At 38.9% G+C, this 18,299-nt stretch overlaps 1 long non-coding RNA gene and 1 pseudogene across 2 annotated transcripts in view; one reads left to right on the top strand and one right to left on the bottom strand.

Annotated features, from left to right (window-relative positions):
- The first annotated feature begins 2,692 nt into the window (after positions 1 to 2,692).
- LOC143676201 (uncharacterized) overlaps positions 2,693 to 18,299 on the top strand; it is a 64,235-nt gene continuing 48,628 nt past the window's right edge. For both annotated transcript variants that reach the window (XR_013171909.1, XR_013171910.1), the window contains exons 1-2: positions 2,693 to 2,833; positions 4,817 to 4,910. This is a non-coding gene — a long non-coding RNA (uncharacterized LOC143676201). The remainder of the gene's footprint in view (positions 2,834 to 4,816; positions 4,911 to 18,299) is intronic.
- LOC143676748 (DAZ-associated protein 2 pseudogene) lies at positions 8,743 to 9,240 on the bottom strand (annotated as a pseudogene).

Raw genomic sequence — 18,299 nt, forward strand, 5'->3', positions numbered from 1 at the left:
CCTTCACTGTGAAGCTTTCTCTTGGCTCTGCACAGACTGACCTTCCAGGCTTTCCACCAGCTCACTACGTGGAATAGCTGCCCTGAGAACTAAGAAGTCGCCCAAGTGTTTGCAACAGCAAAACAATGTTTCATTTAGTTGCTGTGCCCCAGGTTTTCAGGTTTGTTTTTGGTTTCTGTCTCTGAGGAACTTTGCCTCTGCAGTCAGTGACCCAGCCCCGCTGGCTGCATTGCTGCTGTCTGGAGCGCAGACTTACTGGGCTGACCTTGTGAAAACCATCCTTCAGTGCCGAGTTTTAATTTGGTCCAGAGCCCTGGGCAGGCATGGGAGGATGGACACGGTGGGCAAGAAGTTATGATTGATCACTCACTCCGCAGCACCTTGGAGAGCTGGATGAGTTCCCAGGGTCTGGAGATGAGATGCTCAGGAGTCTGACCTAGAGGTCGGCGGGCAGAAAACAAAAGTCAGAGGATTCCAAGCAGAAAAGGAAAGTGGGGCAGAAGATTCTCATCCGCACTGAGAAAATGTGAGACAGCGAGCAGATCCCTTGTGGGACGTCAGATGGTGACCCCGCCCTAGACGTTTTGGGCATGTGGTGGTGCGTCCTCCAGCACCAGCTGCTGACCTTGGGCGACCGAGGGACTCTCTTGCCGTCGGCGCTCGGATTCCATACCTTCGTGCCGTCTCCATTAATCACAGATGTGTCGTAAAACTCAACCGCTGAGCCGCACACCAAGCCAGGTCATAAAATACGAGCTGATTAAGTTCCTCCTAATTGGTATGATAATTGAAATTCTAACTTTTAATTCCGTTAATTGCCCTCCCACACGGAGGCTGATTGGGGTTTCCTGAGCCCGTGGTGAATCCTCTTCCCGTGGTTATCTGCATCCCTGTCAGTCTTCCCGGCCTGAGAAATACGTGCTCTTATTGCTCCAGCCTGTTCTGCCACGAACCGGCAAGGAACCGAGGTTGTGTGCATCAGTCAAATGCTGAAAGTCCTTCCGTATTTTATTAGGGTGCTAGGCCCACTCTGCAAATGTCCGTTCCTCTTAAGGAGCAATCAAACCTGCTAAAGGCAAGACCACAACCAAGCGATGGTTGAACAGGCCCAGATAAACCAGGAACGGCTTTGGAATCTACAGGCACCAGGGAAGTCCCAGTGCATGTCCGAGGTTTGACCTTGAGCTTCCAAAGGGCGGAGGTGTCTGTCCAGCCCCAGCCCCAGCCCCAGCCCCAGGGGGCAAGGACGGGATGGGGAAAGAAATCATCCGGAGCCAGGTCTGTGCAAATCGTTGGACTGCAGAGCTATTTCTACTCTAGGATTGAATAAATTTGCAAATCACATGTTCCATAGGAGGGATTTTGTGTTTGCATTTTGCACTTTGCTACTTGAAGTATTGTGCATTTGAGGAAACCAAGGCACAGTGAAATTAAGTGAAACGCCCGAAGTCAGGTAGACAGTAAGTGACAGAATTTGAATTTAGCTTTCTACGATCTTACACTACTGGACAACCTGGTGAGGACCCATCCTTGCATAACAGAATCCTGTGTGCTGGGTACAAATCCTGGGGCCGCTGCATACATTATTCATTTTATTTTAAAAGTAGTTTTATTGGAATATAATCACATACCGTACAGTTCATCCAAATTGTATATCCAATGACTTTTAGCATAATCACAGATAATCACAGAGGTATGCATTCGCCACCACAATCAATTCTATAACATTTTCATTAAAACAATAAGAAAAATCCCTGCCACTTAGCAGTCGCTTTTCAATCCCTCTATCCTTCCCCAGCCCTAAATACCTACTAATCTAATTCTGTCTCTACATTTATTTACATTTACATTTTACATAAATGGAATCTTACAATATGTAGTACTTTGTCTCTTGGTTCTTTCACTTAGCATAGTTTTTTTTTAATAAATATTTCTATCAGTTAAAGAAATTGTAGGTTTTCCCAGATACTTCACCCATATTATTAACACTTTGCATTAACACATTTGGACCAGTGCAAAACTTAGTTACAATTAATGAAAGATTATAATTGTACATAACTGTAGTCCATAGACCATATTAGGGGTAATTTTTTCCATATACCACCCTGTTATTTATACCTTTCACTAGTGCTGTACCTGTGTTAATATTCATGAAAGAATATTTGTAATACGTGTACTATTTTTTTTGTATGCTGTACCGTGGGGGTCACATTTCATTCTTTCCTAGGTGAATATCCTATTATTGCAACACCTTTGTTGAATTTGGTGGGGGAGGGGGGTGAGTACATGGCCAGAAATGGAACTTGGGTCTCCCACGTGGCAGGGGAGAATTCTACCCCTGAACATTTAGGCACCTCTTGTATACTTTAATTATTAACCAAAGGCAATCATCTGTAATAAGGTTCACTGTGTTATACAGTCCCGTGTTTTGTCTTCTGACTTTCCTTCTAGTAATATACATGACTCAAAACTTCCCCTGTCAACCACATTGACAAACATAATCCAGTACTGTTAATTACACTCACAATAATGTGCTACCATCAAAATTATTTATTTACAAACATTTACAATCAATCAAAATAGAAATAATGTACAAAATAAGCATCAACTCCATATTCTCTACCCGCATTCTATCCCCTGGCAACCTATATTCTAGATTCTAACTCTAAGATTTTGCTTATTATAACTAGATTCTATCAGTGAAATCATATAATATTTGTTCTTTTGTATCTAGCTTATTTCACTCGATGTAAAATGTCTTCTAGGTTCATCAACCTTATCTTATGTATCAAGACTTCATTCCTTCTAACAGCTGAATAATATCCCATCAAATGTATGTAGCACGTTTTGTTTATCTATTCATTGGTTGATGGGCACTTGGGTTACTTCCATCTTTTGGCAATTATGAATAATGTCACTATAAATATTGGTGTGCGGTTGTCTAAGTCCCTGTTTTCAGTTCTTCTGGGTGTATACTTGATAGTAGCATTGTCAGATCCTATGGCAGCTCTATACTGAGCTTTCTGTGGACTGCCAAACTGTCTTCCAAAACAGCTGTACCATTTTACACTTGCACCAGAAGTGAATGAGTGTTCCTATTTCTCCACATCCTCTCCAAAACTTGTAGTTTTCTGTTTGTTTAATAGTGGCTATTCTAGTAGGTGTGAAATAATATCTCATTATGATTTTGATTGCATTTCCCTGATAGCTAGTGATGCTGAGCATTTTTTCATGTACTTTCTAGTCATTTGTATTTCTTCTTTTGAAAAATGCCTATTCAAGTCTGTTGCCCATTTATAATTGGATTGTTTGTCCTTTTTGTTGTTGTTCAGTTGTAAGTTTTCTTTATATATTCTGGATATTAAGCTTTTATCAGATATGTGATTTCTAAATATTTGAGAAAGTTGAGAAAGCTGCCTTTTCCCTTTCTTGAAAAAGTCCTTTGAAGCATAAAAGATTTTAATTTTGAGGAGTTCCCATTTACTTAGTTTTTCTTTCACTGCTTGTGCTTTGGGTCTCAAATCTAAAAAGCCATTGCTTACCGCAAGATCATGAAGATGCTTCCTACACATTCTCCTGGAAGTTTTATAGTCCCAGTTCTCATATGTAGGTCTTTGATCCATTTTGAATTAATTTTTGAATAAGATGTGATATAGAGATCCTCTTTAATTCTTCTGCATATGAATATCCAGCTCTCCAAACACCATTTGTTGAAAAGACTATTAGTTCCCAACTTAGTTTACTTTGTAATTTTGTCAAATTTCAATTGGCTATAAATGTGGGGGCTTATTTCTGAAATCTCAATTCAATTCCATTGGTCTATATGTCTGTATATGTGCAAGTAGCATACTGTTTTGAACACTGTAGCTTAGTAACATGTTTTAAAAACAAAAAAGTCCTACAACTTTGTTCTTCTTTTTCAAGATTTTTTTGAACATTTTTTGTTGTGAAATAAAATATATCCACAAAAAAGTGATAAATTTCAAAGTAGATTTTACAAGTAGTTTTAGAAGAAATTTCAAAATCTGGTATGGGTTACATTTCCACCCTTTCAGGAATTTCTTTCTAACGGCTCTAAGACACTTGAGAGTAAAAAGAAATATCAATATAATGATTCAGCCATCATACTCATTTGTTAAATTGTATCTTCTCTGTTAGTAACTCCTCTTCTTCTTTGATCCTTCTCCCACTCTTTAGGGATATTTGTGTTGAATATCTAACTTTAACTTTTAAACTTTTTTTAAAAAAATGTCTAACTTTTTTCTGTTGAAAGGGGGAGTTAGTATTATGGGGGAAGGGATGCAACTGGTTGATATTCTTGGAGAGACTGGTAAATCTGGGTTTCAGGGCTTATCTGGCCTAGGAACCCTATGGAGGTTATGGATTTCTGGAAAATAATTTTAGTATATGAAACGTTGTAGAATTTCAGATAAAACCCTGGGTATTCTTTAGGATTTACATGAATACTAATGGTTGGGGCTTGGCATACCATGGCAATCGGCAATATCTAGCTGAAGCTCACATAAGAGTAAACTCCAGAATAGCCCAACTCTGTTTGAAATCTCTTAGCCAACGATACCTTATTTTGTTACATTTCTTTTCCCTTTTTTGTCAGGTAGACATTGTCCATCCCATGGTGCCAGGGCCAGGCTCATCCCTGGGATAATGTCCCACATTGCCAGGGAGACTTATACCCCTGGACATCATGTCCCTCGTGACGGGGAGGGTAATGATTTTACCTGCAGAATTGGGCTCAGAGAGAGAGAGAGAGAGAGATCATATCTGAGCAATGATCAGATTAGCTTCTCTGTTACAGATATAAGTTTCATAAGAGTAAGGCTCAAGATCAAGGACTTGGCCTATCAACTTGGGAGTCCCTAATGTTTGAGAGAGTATCAAGGATTTCCCAGGTAGGAAACTTTAATAGTTTTGTATTTTTCCTCCAGTCCCTCAAGGGACTTTGCCAATAATTTTTAATTATCTGCCCAATATACTCTGAAATGTATCCAGGTATTACATTAGGCTATTTCGAATTGTAAGACCTCATTCCCAATTCTAGGCTCTGTATGTTTAGATTACTTAACTGAACTGGTCAGACAGGTTGTTAGATGGTGTGCTATTGAAAATCTAGGTTTTAGACAAAATAAACTTCTCTTCCTATGGTCTCATACGGTAGGGGAAGTTCTAAACTACAGCCATGTCATCTTTTACCCTGTGTTTTGATTTACCTTAGTCTCAACCAAATCAGCTTTGTTCTTACCTCTCATTGAAGACTGATCTCTTTTTCAATGTCTTTAACAGTTGCTGTATGTGGCAATGCTGACATTCAGAGCTGCAGGACTCCAGCTCTGAGTTTTGTGTATCACACACGAAGTTCTAGGAAAATACCAGATTATACATATACAACACAGCATCTCAGAATTTAGAAAGCCATGGCTCAGGAAGAAATGTGACTGTTGTAAGAGCTTACAATGTAGATCTCAATTTTCTTATAAGTGTTTTCTAAAAGAGACCATACAATATTTTTTTCTGGCTTATTTGCTCAACATAATGTCCTCATGGTTCATTCACCTCATTGCATTCTTCATGACTTCATGCCTGTCTGTAACCACATAATAGTCCATCATATGTGCACACCACAGTTCACCCTTCTGCTTCTCAGTCGATGTAGTTTCAGCCACCTCCGTCTATCAGGCATCATGAATAATGTTGCCATAAACATCAGTGTGCAAATGTCTATTTGAGTCCCTGCTTTCAGTTCTTTTGAGTATATTCCCAGTAACAGGATTGCCTAATTATTTAGTGCCCCTATATTTAGCCTCCTGTGGATCCACTACATTATCCTCTGGAGGCGCCGCCCCATCCTGCTGCCCTACCGATATTGACTAGTGCTCTCTCTAGCACTTGAGTTTTTCTTTTTATTTACTTATTTTGAATCTACAGATTTTGTTGCAATATGTTCATATAGCACATATTCTATCCAAAATAAACCATCAATGTTTTACAGTATCATCACTAACTTGTACAACCATTATCAATCTCAATTTTATGCAATTTTTATTGCCCCAGAGAGAAAATAACAGATAGACACACTCACACCCAAGAGAAAATCCAAAACTCCCCTTAACCCTTGTCCCTCTCAATTATCTACCCTTATTATTGTTGTGGTTCTCATGATGTCTTCCTATTAAACATGGACCTTAGCGTGCAATAAGTAGTTTTTCCTGTATACCCTTCTATTATTGACTCTTTGTACAAGCGTCACACTTTTGAAGTAGTTCATGCAAGAGCTAATTTATACCTGTATTGTTAACTGGTGAGGTAAACAACCCCTTTCACAAATACTCACCTTCAATAAGGCACGTTATTCATAAAACCCACTAATGAACTGGCATCACCTCTATCCATTCCCATACTTTTAAGTTCAGTCTCGTTAACTAGTCTGTCCGTATTAAGAAACCATTCCCCCCTCTGTAGCTCCTGTCTGTATCTAGGCCCCTACATTCTACATTGTAGCACCCTAAGTGTACATCTTCACAGGGGTTCATATTCGTGAAACCATACAATATCTATCCTTTTGTGCCTGGCTTATTTGACTCAGCATTATGTTCTCAACGTTCATCCATGTTGTCATGTGCTTTAGGACCTCATTTCTTCTTACTGCTGCATAATATTCCATCATATATATAGATATATATGTACACCACATTTTGTTTATACACTAATCTGTTGATGGACAGTTGGGTTGTTTCCATTTTTTAGCAGTTGTGAATAATGTTGTGATGAACATTGGTGTGCAAATGTCTATTCATGATACTGCTTTCAGCTCTTCTGGTTATATACCAAGTAATGCTATTGCTGGGTCATAAGCGACATGATATTTAGTTTTCCATGGAACAGTCAAATGTCTTCCACAGCAGCTATACCATTGTACATTCCCACAGCAAAGAATAAGTGTTCTAATTTCACCATGTCCTCTCCAATATTTGTAGTGTCCTGTTTGTTTAATGGCAGCCATTCTCATAAGTGTGAGATATCTCATTGTGGTTTTGATTTTCATTTCCCTTATAGCTAATGAAAATAAACATCTTTTCACGTGCTTTTTAAGTCATTTTTATTTGCTCTTCAGAAAAATGTCTATTCGTACTTTTTGCCCACTTTATAATTTAGTTGTTTCTTTGTTTGTTGTTGAATTGCATGATTTCTTTATAAATAGTGGATATGAAACCCTTAACAGATATATGGTTTCCAAATATTTTCTCCCAGTGACTTGGTTGCCTCTTCACCTTTTGACAAAATCCTTTGAGGCACAGAAGCATTTGATTTTGAGGCGCTCCCACTTATCTTCTTTCATTGCTTATGCTTTGGGTGTAATGTCTGGGAAGTTATCTCTTATTACTAGGTCTTGAAAGTGTTTCCCTGTATTTTCTTCTAGAAGTTTTATGGTGTTGGCTTTTTTTTTAATGGAACGTCATCACTTTATTCAAATCTTCAAAATCTTTATTCTACATTTTTAGTATAAAATAAATCCACAAGTGCACACAGTGTAGAGAGAGACATACAACACTGAACTTCCATAATAGTCAATGGTACAGTCAAATATCACATGTACAGAACACAAATTTAGATTAACTGAAATTATAAGATAAAATAAAATCCAATTTTAGAAAACAAAAATCAAAATGTTAAGGATCCTTGAAATATTCTTAACCCTAAATGAGACTTCACGGGATTCAAGTCATATTGTAGTGAGGTATTCACAATATGACCACATCAGCCCAGCTCAGGAAGTCCTAGGAGCTCTGGAAGTGACTGCATCAGACACTGACAATAAATGGTAACTAATTTTTGATGTGAAAACTCCAGTTAATTTGGCTCTAAAGTCAACAGGCTTTTGAAATGCATTCTCCTCCATGCCATTTATATTTTAAACAAACTGTTGTTTACAATACTTTGCACTGACATGAACTCAGTTTTTCTGGTACCAAAACAAATTTGGGTTGCATTCTTCTATACAGAGGCAACCTATGAGAAGGGTCCAAAAGGCACCCTCCACTTTTGCCTAAGGAGATGCAAAAGCAGGAATGGAGTCTGTGCCTGGGGCACAGAGGGTTTTCAGAGGATCTTTGGTGAATGACTAGTTATAAGACGACGAGTGGGAGAAGTGGAAGGAAAGAAAGAAATTAGTCTGACTGGCTTTCTGTCCTGCACCACTGATTCAATGTAGATTGGCGAGAGGGAATGAAAGCCTGGGGTCAGGGTTGGGACATGGGGCAAAGGCTAGAAATGAAAAAGCAGACAATGAATGCATTTCATTTATAACAAGTAATATAAATCAAAGGCTTGAGGAAGATTAAAGACCAATCAGAATAATTTGGCAACTTTAATTCTTAGGAAGATCAAAGTTCCCTCCAAACCTAATTTGATGTTTTATAACTAAAAACCAGTATGGTACAGTTTTACTCCAGAGGAATTAAAGGAAGATCCTTAGGATTGCTTCACTCACATTCATTTTATGAATGGATACCTCCCCTACCTTAAAATGCTTTAGGAGGTACTGCTACCATGGCATGGTTCCTTATGAAAACTGAAACTGCCTGGAAGTTTGGGCACCAGAAAGACACCCCAACAACATGTGTCTAAACTGCAAATTCAGGTTAATACGACCAAAGCAGCTACACTGTAAGAAGTACTGAAGGTATGTGATGTCTTTCCCTGCAGAGAGGTGTCCTTGGTTTCTCACTAGATGGTACAGCCGCCATCTGAGCCACCCATGAAGAAGTTTTCCTTCTGCTGAGTTACGAGGACGTTGGCTCCCTTCATGACTGCAAGCTGAGCAGCACTGAGACGGCATCCAGGGGGTGGAGGAGGAATGTTGCCAGCAGTAGCCACAGCTCCAAATCTGGCACCGGCACCATATCCTCCTTCCACCAGCGCTGCTGAGCCAGGTGGACAGATGGGACCAACTGGATAATAAGCCATGGGGATTGTGGAACCTAAAGGTCCAACAGCCACAGACTGGGCCATAGGAAGATACAGCGAGGCACCAGGAAATGCGGTTGACATAGTGGGGACTGTGGCAACCCCGGGGTGTACAAAGACGGTAGAGCTCTGAGTAAACAGGTGGAGCATCAGAATGGATGATGACTGACGAAGATGCAAAGTCTGAGGGTACACTGGATTCCAAAGAGGCTGCACAGGGTAGGTTGCCTGTGTTGGATATTGACTTTTGCTGTTCATGGTGGCTGTGGGTCTGATACAGATCAGTGTTGCGGTATTCGCTTTTTTATTTAGGTTTTTGTAAAGGTCTTGAAAATGTTTCTACATATTTTCTTCCAGAATTTTATGGTATTGTCTTTTATATTTAGGTTTTTGAACCATTTTGAGTTAATTTTTGTATAGTGTGTGAGGTAGGGGGTCCTCTTTCATTCCTTTGGCTGTGGATATACAGTTCTCCAAGTTCCATCTATTAAAGAGACTCTTCTGTCCCAGTTCAGTGGATTTGGGGGCTTGTCGAATATCAATCTGGGGGTCAACTTCTAAACTCTTAATTTGATTCCATTGTTCAATATCTCTATCTTTGTGCTAATACCATGCTGTTTTGACCCCTGTGGCTTTATAATAAGCTTTAAATTCAAGAAGTGTATGTCCTCCCACTTCATTCTTCTGTTTTAGTATGGTTTTTGGCAATTTAGGGCCCCTTTCCCTTCCAAAAAAACTTGATTATTAGCTTTTCCAAGCCTTCAAACTAGGTTGTTGGAATTTTTATTGGTATTGAGTTAATCTGTTGATCAATTTGGGTAGAATTGACATCTTAACAATATTTAGCCTTTCTATCCATGAACACGGAATAGCCTTCCACCTATTTGGATCTTTGATTTTTAACAATATCATGTAGTTTTCTGTGTACAGGTCCTTTACATCCCTGGTTAAGTTTATTCCTAGGTGTTTGACTTTTTTAGTCGCTATTTTAAATGGAACTTTTTTCTTAATTGTCTCCTTAGTTAGGGCATTACTTGTGTATGGAAACATTAATGATTTTTGCACATTAATCTTGTATCCCACCACTTTCCTAAATTTGTTTAGTAGCTCAAGTACCTTTATCATAGATTTCTCAGGATTTTTTAAGTGTAGGATTGTGTCATCTGCAAATGAAGTTTTACTATTTCTTTTCTGATTTGGATGCTTTAATTCTTTTTCTTGCCAGATTGCTCTAGCAAGAACTTCTAGCACAATGTCGAATTATAGTGGTGACAGAGGGCATCCTTTTCTTGTTCCCAATCTGAGGGGAAAGGTGTTGGAGTATGATGCTGGATGTGGGGTTTTCATATATGCATTTTATCATATTGAGGAAGTAGTTTTGATTCCTACCTTTTGAAATGTTTTTTAGCAGAAAAATGATGCTGAATTTTGTTGAATGCTTTTTCACCATCAATAGAGATAATCATGTGAATTTTCCCTTTCTATTTGTAAATGTGCTGTATTACATTGCTTGATTTTCTTGTGTTGAACCACACTTGCATGTCTGGAATAAACCCCACTAGGTCGTGGTGTATAATTCTTTTCATGTGCCTCTGAGTTCAATTTCCAAGGATTTTGTTGAGAATTTTTGCATCTATGTTCAAAAGGTTGGTATTTAGTTTTCCTTTCTTGTAGTATCTTTATTCACTTTTGGTATCATATTGATGTTAGCTTCATAAAATGAGTTAGGTAGTGTTCTTTTTCCTCAATTTTTTAGAAGAGTTTGAGCAGAAATGGCATTAGTTCCTTTTGAAATGTTTGACAGAATTCCCCTGAGGCCATCTGGCCCTGGGCTTTTCTTTGAAAGATTTTTGATGACTGAGTTTCTTTCCTTGTAATTGGTTTGTTGAGGTCTTCTGTTACTTCTCGAGTCAGTATAGGTTGTTCATTTATTTCTAGGAATTTTGCCATTTCATCTAAGTAGTTATGGGAATGCCTTTGCCACATCCCATAAATTCTGTTATATTGTATTCTCATTTCATTCATATCCAAATTTCTTTAGAAACTTGAGCCACTGATTTTTTAAGTGTGTTATTTAATTTCCATATATTTTCAAAAGTTCTGGTTCTATAGTTTTTACTGATTTCCAGCTTCCTTCTGTTGTGTTCAGAGAAAGCGCTTTGAAAAAATTTCAATCTTTAAAATTTTTAAGACCTGTTTTGTGCCCCAGCATGTGATCATCCTGGAGAATACTCCATGAGTGCTAGAGAAGAAAGTATATCCTAGTGTTTGGGGGTGTAACAATCTATGTATGTCTGAGAGGTCTAGATAATGTATCATGTTGTTTATGTTCTCTATTTCCTTATTGATCCTCTGTTTGGTTGTTCTACCTATAGAAGAGAGTGGTGGATTGAATTCTCCCACTATTACTTCTGAAACATCTATTGCCTCCTTCAGTTTGCCTCATGTATTTTGGAGCTCCTTGATTGGGTGCATAAACATTTATGATTGTTATTTCTTCTTGGTGAATTGTCTCTTTTATTTATATGTAGTATCCTTCCTTGTCTCTTATGACATCTTTGTATCAAGTATAATTTGTCTGATATTAATATAGCTACCTCTGCTTTCTTTTGATTACATCTTGAGTAGAGTATCTTTTTCCATCCATTCACTTCCAATTTATTTGTAAGCGTGGACTTAAGATGAGTCTATTGTAAACAGCATATAGATGAGTCATATTTTTAATCCATTCTGCCAATCTGTATCTTTCAATTGGAGAGCTTAGTCCATTAACATTCAAAGTTATTATTGTAAAGACACTTCCATCTTTTCTTTGGTTTTTATTTGTCAGATCTATATGTTTTTCCCTCTCTTTCTTTTTATCCTTTAAGTTATTCTTATTAATAGTCTTTAATTCTGTTCCCTCCTCTAGACCTCTCTCTCCTATCTTTTTTCCTGTCAGAATCCCCTTTATTATTTCTTGCAGGACTGGTCTTTTGTTTAAAAATTCTCTCAACATTTTTTTGTCTGTGAAAATTTTAATCTCTCCATCATTTTTGAAGGACAATTTTGCTGGATAAAGACTTCTTGGCTAGAAATTTTTGTTCTTCAGAATCTTAAATATATCATACCCTTGCCTGCTTACCTCCATGGTGCCTGTTGCATAGTCTGAACTTAGCCTTATGTGGCTTCCCTTGTATGTGATGAATTGCTTTTCTCTTGCTGCTTTCAGAACTTTCTGCTTCTCTTCAACATTTGATGTTCTGAGTAGTATGCATCTTAGAGTAGGTCTATTAGGATTTATTCTGTTTGGAGTTCATTGAGCTTCTTTGATTTCCATATTTATAACTTTTACAAAGGTTGGGATGCTTTCCCCAATTATGTCCTTAAATAATCTTCCTAGACCTTTTCTTTTCTCCTTCTGCAACACCAATGATCCTTCTATTTGTATTCTGTGTGTTGTCCATCATTTCCCTGAGATGCAATTCAAATTTTTCCATCTTTTTCACCATATGTTCTTTTTGCACATTCTGATTAAGCTATTCTGTCCTCTAGTTTGCTTAATCTTTCTTCTATCTCTTCAAATCTGTTGTTGGTGTCTCTAGTATATTTTTAATTTGATCTACAAAATCTTTCATTTCTGTAAGACCTGTTATTTTTCTATTTATTCTTTCAAATTCTTCTTTAGGCTCTTCTAGTGCCTTTCTAATATCCTCTTTGTCTTCAGCCAACCCATTGAATTTATTTAGAAGATTTTGTGTGGACATTCTTTGGTTAGTTGCTCCAAATTCTATGTCTCCTCTGGTGTTTTAATTAATTAGTTTGCTGGGCTATATTTTCTTGCATTTTCACGTGCTTTGTGATTTTCTGCTGCCTTTGAGGTATTTGATTGTCTTGATAGGGTTATTTTGAAAGTTGATTTCCTTCGCTCATCTAAGATTTTGTAATTGTTTGGGTTTGCATTGAATGTCTTCTTTTCTGCTTGGTTTGTCAGTGATTCCCCAGTAAACCAAAGCTGGGACCTCGTGTAGAAGTTGTAAATCTAATAGGAGGTCTATTAGAAGCTAGGCAAAATGACAGTTTGCCAGACTGCACTTTCCGTGTCTTCCCAGGAGATGGCACTCTTAGACCACCTCTTCCCCTCATGCAGATTAGCCGGCTGGGCTGGGACCCAACCCAGGTGCAAAGCCAGTCATGGCCCAGGTCTCGGTGCTCGCTAAAAGCTGCCAACCCTGGGTTTGGGCATTGGGGATGAGAACTGTACTTCAGGGAGAATTTGCTTATGGGCACTTTGGGTCTGGTGGTCCCTAGACGCCCACATGGAATGACCTTGAACTGTGGGACTGAGTATTTCAACTACCCCTGCCCACAGCCAGCCCAGGAGTGCTTGGCAATGTGGTGAGGCTTGCTACTGCATCGACACCTCTCCACCCGTGCATGCCATGTATGCTCCAAGCCTCCATGGGGGGGGAAGGGATAGGAGAAATGGGGCCCAGGGCCAATTGTGAGATCAGAACAAGTCTGTGTGCCCCTCTCCTTCTGAGAAGAAGGCCACCCAAGCTCAACCAAAGCCAGGCACCCACAGCAGCCTCCCTCAGGCATGCGGGTCAGCACAGCACCTGGGTAGCAGGGTCTCTGCGCATAGGTTTACCAGTTCTGCTCCAGGTTCCCCATAGGAGTTCCAGACTGTAGAGCTGAGAGGGAAGGTCTCTCAAGCTGATATGGAGGAGGGAATACAGAAGTGTTTTGCTTCTTCAGCTCCTGCTTGATCTGCATTTTGCAGCCCACCAATTTTTTAATAGACTCACTCCATCCTCTCAGTTGTAATTTCTCTGCTTTTTCATCCAGGTCCTCCCTGTGTAATGTGGATCCCTCTCTGGTCACTCGTCTCAGGTGGTTTTTTCCTGTCGCTTTTACAGTTGTTGTATGGTGTAGGGGTGACTCAGCCTGTCCTATCCCTCCATCTTCCTGGATGTAATCCTTGCCTTTTTAATTTATAACCCACTAGGGAAAAGAAGCTTTTCTCCCTTTGGGGGAGTTATTTAGTACAGAAGCAATGTTACTGTTCCTTCAGGTAGCAAAGTCAGAAGTTGCAACTTATCTCAGAGAGCCAAACAACTTTTAATTAATATATTGATGTTATATGATCTTTGCTTATTTTGGCTGGCTTCAAAAAATATAGACGATGGCTTCAGGAATCCCCAGCCCTAAGCTTGTACACAGACTTTCAAGATGTTTTTGACTATCAGAGCCACTTACCCTTTCAAATGTTGATAACTGGCTTTTTCACTCCTGCAAATCACACTTCAGAATTTTGATTGTTGATTATGTTGAATCTGTAAATCAATCTGAGTAGAATTGACATCTTAATATTTAGTCTTCCAAATCATGAACATAGACTGTCCTTCCATTTATGTAGGTCTTCTTTGATTTGTTTTAGCAAGGTTTTGTAGATTTCTGCATGCACCTCCTTTAATGTCCTTGGTTAAATTTATTCCTAGGTATTTGATTCTTTTAGTTACTATTGTGATGGAATTTTTTCTTGATTTCCTCCTTGCCTGCTTGTTACTAATGTATAGAAACACTATTGACTTTTATATGTTGATTTTGTATCCTGCCACTTTGATGAATTCATTTATTAGCTCTGACGGTTTTGTTGTCGATTTGGGGGGATTTTCCTGTATATAGGATTGTATCATCTGCAAATAGTGAAAATTTTACTTCTTCCTTTCCAATTTGGATGCCTTTTATTTCCTTTTCTTGTCTAATTGCTCTAGCTGGAACTTCTAGCACAATATTGAATAACAGTGATGACAGTGGGCCTCCTTGTCTTGTTCCAGATCATAGAAAGAAAGAAATGGTCTTTCACCATTGAGTGTGATATTAGCTGTGGGTTTTTCATATATGCCCTTTATTATATTGAGGGAGTTTATTTCTATTCCCAGTTTTTTAAGTGTTTTTATCTAGAAAGGATGCAGTATTTCATCAAATGCATTTTCTGCATCAATAAAGATGATCGTGTGGTTCTTTCCTTTCAATCTGTCAATGTGCTGTGATCTATCCTGGAGAATGATCCATGAGCATTTGAGAATATATATCCTGCTTTTGAGGGGTGCAAAGTTCTGTATATGTATGTTAGGACTAGTTCATTTAATATATTATTCAAGTTCTCTGTATCCTCACTGATCCTCTGTCTAGATGTTCTATCTATTGATGAGAGAGGTATATTAAAATTATTGTAGGGACATCTATTTCTCCCTTCAGTTTTGATGTCACCAGAAGTGCCTTTAATGTCCCTATTTCTACTAACAGTCTGTTCAAGATGATCTGGTTTCTTTACTATAATGCTCCTTAAAATTCTTCCAGGTGGTAACATCACCCAATTCCAAGGCAATTTGCACATTTGTTATAGCAGATCCCATTCCTGGTACCAAAATCTGTATTGATTTCCTATTGCTACTGCAAGAAATTACCACAAATTCAGTTCCATAAAACAATATACATTTTTTCTCTTATAGTTCTGGAGGTAGAAGGTCCAAACTGAACCCTAAGGCACTAAACCCTAGATGTTTGCAGGTTCATTGTGGAGGCTCCAGAGGAAAATCTGTTCTCTACCTCTTCCAGCTTCTGAAGGCTGCCAGCATTCCTTGGCTCTTGGCCACCTCTCTCTTACATATTCTGTCATTACATCACTGCCTTCTCCCCTGCTGACCCTCTTGTCTCTTTCTTATAAGGACCCATGCAATTACATTTAAGGCCAACCCAATTAATCCAGGGTAATCTACCTTTATCAAGATCTTTAATTTAATCAGACCTACAGGGTTCCTCTTCCGTATAAGCTAACAAATACATGATTCTGGAAATTAAGATGTGGGAATCTCGGGGGGTGCTAGTATTCAGTCTGCCATTCCATCTTGTTCACCACACCTAAGATTGCAAAACACCCACCAACACTTCCTACCCCCCAACCTTCCTCAGTTTTACTCCTTGTCATTTTTCAATATCTACAGATTTTGTATTTTGCTTATTTATTGCATGTCTTCCCCAGGAAGCTGTAAACTCTATCGGAACAATGACTTGTTTTGTTCACTGCTGCATTTCCTAAAATCAGCACCAGACAAATGCCTGGAACATAGCACATGCTCAAAAATTGTTCACTGAACAAGAAAATGGTTTCTGTCTCAGTGAGCCTTACAAATGCCTTGCTTTCCATATTTCTTCTCTCTACTTAGAATGTCAGGGAGGGGTATCCTTCCTGCTTGAGGCCCTATTAGTTGACCCAGAAATTTCTGCAGGTCTAAGGAAAGGGTAATAGAGTTGTACCCAAAATGCGTGATCTTACTGTGTCAGCATCATGAAAATAGTTTTATGATGTCTTAGCAAGTATGGGTTTTGTTAAATAACAGTGCCATCATAGCAACAGCTGCAACTCCAGCTCTCTCCTGCAATGCCTCCTCATACCTCTACTTGATCAGAAGCTCCCAGAGGGCAGGGCCTTGCCTTTACTTTTCTCGAACTTCCTTCCTCCCCATAAGAGTTCAATGAAGATGTGATGAATTGAAGCAAACTGAACTGACTAAATCCCCTTGCTCATTCTTCAATATAATAGGATGGATTTTGTTTTAAAGACTTAATGTCATATTTTTGAATGTACTTAATACTTTATTGAGATTCTGGGGTCTTGCAAGAAAAGGATCCTCTGTTTCTCATGATGTTTCATTTTTTGACCCTAACAGATTGAGCTAAATTATTGAGATACGAGATACTTTCCCAAAGCTTCTAGCTTTGACAAAGAGTTTCAAAGCAGGTATTTTTCTGCTTCCTCAGTGTAAGAGATTAACCCAAAGGAAGGCTTACTGTGGAATGATCCTGAAAAGTAGTCAGGAGCAGATTATCAGGATAGCCAAAGGTGACCTGAAGTTTAGCGTTCACTTATTGAGCACTATGTTTCAAGCACTGTGAAAATTACTCAGCATCCATTATCTCATCTTACCATTAAAAGCACTGAGGCTCAGAAAGGTGAATCCCAGTCCATCCTATTTCTGTTTTAAGCCATCAAGCATGTGTTAATTTTGTTACAGCAGCCCTAGTAAACTAATAGACCAACACTGAGAGATATTAACATCAGTCGTAGACTAATAAAAAGTCAGAAGCTCTGGGCAGCTGGGGAGCAGACCCATACCCCCATCTGCCTCCAGCTGCAACTCTGATCCTCCCCTTCCCCACTGACCATGCCCATGGTCACTTCAGCAAGACCACGGACCTCCAGCTCACTACCCCCAGGGCTACTAGCCTGCTCCTCAGAGTATCTGCACCTTTCCAAGGATATCCAGAAGCATGAGCAGTAATTGATCAGCATTTGGCCTAAAGAACCAGGAACAGGAGTCAGAATAAGCAGCAGCATGGAGGGAGGCTCAGGATGTCAGACAAGAAAATTATCCAGTCCAGGGAGATCATTCCAGTTGAAGAAGAGTAAAAGAACTGATGAAAAAAAGGGTGAACTGTGGTGTATTACCTACAACAGAATACTGAATGGCTGCAGGAAGGAATGAAATCATGAGGCATGCAACTAGATAAGTCATCCTAGTTGCATTATGTTGAACATTATGTTGAGTGAAACAAAAGGACAAATATTGTATGTTCTTACTGATATAAACTAACTATAATGAGCAACCTCTGAGAATTGAATCCAAGAGCACAGGTTATCAGGGGATAGAAAGTAGGCAGAGATTGAACAATTGATGATTAAGGAGCACAGAATATTTAATAACGCTCATTGAAAAAGTTCCTAGATCGTAAGCTCTTACAGCAGTCACATCTATTCCTGAGTTTTAACTGTTATTTCAAAAAAAAAAAGAAGAGCCAAAGAACAAATAGGTAACAGAAGGTAGAGCTTGGCAGCCAAAGAACCCATAAGAGAACAAACCAGAAGGTCTTAGGATCTCTGACCAAAAAGGAGAGTCTTGTATTCTGCCTTCTCTTTCTAGCTACGAAAGTGGGTGAGTTTCACTCCAGGCCCCAGCCATGGTGGTGCCTACCCCTGGTGGATGTGGGACAAAGGATTTTCACCTTAAGCCAGTCCTTAAGTCAAATGTTGGCAATTTTGTAGATATTTCTCTACAGCTTAGTTCACTTCCCTCAGTCATTAAAAGGAGTGCATTTGATACTCATTTTCAAGCAACAGATTGGGAAGTTATGCTACTAAATACATGGAGAACTCTTTATTCTGGAAAAAGTTGGTAACCAATTTATCACAGCACAAATGAAGACTATGTTCACATTGATAAAGAAATGAAGAAAGCAAGACAGATAATGATGCCAGAAGCATAAGTTGCAAT

The sequence above is a fragment of the Tamandua tetradactyla genome, chromosome 3, assembly GCF_023851605.1.
Source record: "Tamandua tetradactyla isolate mTamTet1 chromosome 3, mTamTet1.pri, whole genome shotgun sequence".
Lineage (NCBI taxonomy): Eukaryota > Metazoa > Chordata > Mammalia > Pilosa > Myrmecophagidae > Tamandua > Tamandua tetradactyla.